Consider the following 2,500-nt stretch of genomic DNA (forward strand, 5'->3'; position numbering starts at 1 on the left):
TCCTTCTCTCTCCCTCTCTTACTCTCTCTCTCTCTCTCTCTCTCCCTCTCTCTCTTTCTCTCTCCCTCTCTCCCTCTCTCACTCTCTCTCTCTCTGCCCTCTCTCTCTATCTCTCTCCCTCTGCACTCTCTCTCTCTCCTTCTCTCTCCCTCTCTTACTCTCTCTCTCTCTCTCTCTCCCTCTCTCTGTCCTCAGCCTCCCATCCATCTTAAGGCGCTTTCTTTCCCAGATCGATTGTAGCAATAGCAGCCAGGTCAAGGGCTTCCAGAAGGGAATGAAATACCCCCCCCCCCCCCCCAAGCTACTTGCCCCTAACCATGTGGGTTGTCTCAAGAGTTTTCTGGAAATGTCAGTAGAGGCGGAATGAGGTGATGTAATTCTCATTTTGACTTGTTTGTCTTAGTGAAAGCCAAATGAAGGAAATAACACAGGGTTGAAGAGGTCTCTTGACTCAGGCCAAATTGCTAGAAAGTCACGGGGAAAGCTCAACTGTTTGTTGTTCTGGACGCTGTAGTTCGCCGCGCCACAACAACGCTTCTCAGTCCACAGGAGAGTTCTCTTGGCCAGAACCATGATTCGGCTCTGAGACCTTGGCTCTGAGACCTTGGCTCACAGTTATTGGACACTGCTGAAGTTCAGCATGAAATTCAATTATGAAGATGTCACTCTTTGTCTTCAGTGCCTGAAATCTTAAACATGGCTGTCGTACGCCATGATTCAGAGTTTATAACTTTGAGATTAAAGTATGAAGCTTTTTAATCTCATATGCATCACTCCTGTGACATATGAAAAAAGTGAATGTATGGGGATGAAGTTCAGAAAAGACAAATTAGGGCACAGAGAAAGAGGAAATGTAGGGGTAGATTTTATTTTAAGTCTCCATGCTGATAGAATTTCATATTAAATGCTGATGTTGGTCACTCCGAGAAGAACAATCCTTTGATTGCTCAAATCTCTTCTTCTGAGCAGGAGCCATAGTTCTATAAACCCGAAACACATGCTTTCAGCACCATGGACAGCAACAGTCCCAACAGTGCCGTGGAAGCTGCAGGAGGGCCTTGGTCAGAACACATCAGGATTATATTCTCAATGATGTCTTCTTCGCCGGCGGAGTGACCTGTTATGCAGCGTTGCGTGTGGCTGGCAGGTCTGGCCAGTAATCGTGATGCGCTGACAGCTTTGCAATTAATTCAGTAATAAGAGCAGCATAGAGTGAGGTCCAGTCTCAGCGTGGGGAAAATAACACTTTTAATTGCTCCAGCCTGCAGGTCACTCAAGTGTGTGTGTGTGTGTGTGTGTGTGTGTGTGTGTGTGTGTGTGTGTGTGTGTGTGTGTGTGTGTGTGGGAAGAGAGATGCCGAGTGGCCCAGCACACTCACGGCCAGCGGCTCCCTTTCCCAGGGACCTCCATCGGTCTATCTGCTCCTCCCATCCCCTCACTGGGGTCAACGGCCAAAAGAAGCATCATGTTTTGACCCGCATTTTATTCTCCATCACTCTCTTTTCTTTCACCGTAGTCCCATGCTTCCCCTCCCTCACTCTTTCTTTCTCTAACGCTCCCTCCCCCCACTCTCACTCACTCTTTCTTTCTCTAACTCCCCCCGCCCTCCCCGACATATTTCTGATATCCTTCAAGGTTGTGCCTCTTTGTAGTCAGAAAACTTTAAAGATTTGTGAAGCCTCTGAACTCCCTCTCTCTCTGGCTCTCTCCGAACCCTGCTTCTCTCTGGCTCTCTGAACTCCCTTTCTCTCTGTCTCTCTGAACTCTGCTTCTCTCTGTCTCTCTGAACTCTGCTTCTCTCTGTCTCTCTGAACTCTGCTTCTCTCTGCTTCTCTCTGTCTGTCTCGCTCGCTCTCTCTCTCTCTCTCTCTCTCTCTCTGTCTCTCTGAACTCCCTTTCTCTCTGTCTCTCTGAACCCTGCTTCTCTCTGTCTCTCTGAACTCCCTTTCTCTCTGTCTCTCTGAACCCTGCTTCTCTCTGTCTCTCTGAACTCCCTTTCTCTCTGTCTCTCTGAACCCTGCTTCTCTCTGTCTCTCTGAACCCTGCTTCTCTCTGTCTCTCTGAACTCTGCTTCTCTCTGTCTGTCTCTCTCTCTCTCTCTCTCTCTCTCTCTCTCTCTCTGTCTCTCTGAACTCCCTTTCTCTCTGTCTCTCTGAACCCTGCGTCTCTCTCTGTCTCTCTGAACCCTGCTTCTCTCTGTCTCTCTGAACTCTGCTTCTCTCTGTCTCTCTGAACTCTGCTTCTCTCTGCTTCTCTCTGTCTGTCTCGCTCTCTCTCTCTCTCTCTCTCTCTCTCTCTCTGTCTCTCTGAACCCTGCGTCTCTCTCTGTCTCTCTGAACCCTGCTTCTCTCTGGCTCTCTGAACTCCCTTTCTCTCTGTCACTCTGAACTCTGCTTCTCTCTGTCTCTCTGAACTCTGCTTCTCTCTGTCTGTCTCGCTCTCTCTCTCTCTCTCTCTCTGTCTCTCTGAACCCTGCTTCTCTCTGACTCTCTCTGAACTC

General features: G+C 48.8%; 1 protein-coding gene across 1 annotated transcript in view; it reads left to right on the forward strand.

The window, feature by feature from the left end:
• The window catches only part of LOC308369658 (protein kinase C-binding protein NELL1-like), a gene marked incomplete at both ends in the record, with an annotated part of 172,183 nt that overhangs the window by 167,152 nt on the left and 2,531 nt on the right, over positions 1–2,500 (forward strand). The gene's annotated exons all lie outside the window — the stretch shown is intronic.

This window comes from Sprattus sprattus (genome assembly GCF_963457725.1).
Source record: "Sprattus sprattus genome assembly, chromosome: 8".
In the NCBI taxonomy this organism is placed as follows: Eukaryota; Metazoa; Chordata; class Actinopteri; order Clupeiformes; family Clupeidae; genus Sprattus; species Sprattus sprattus.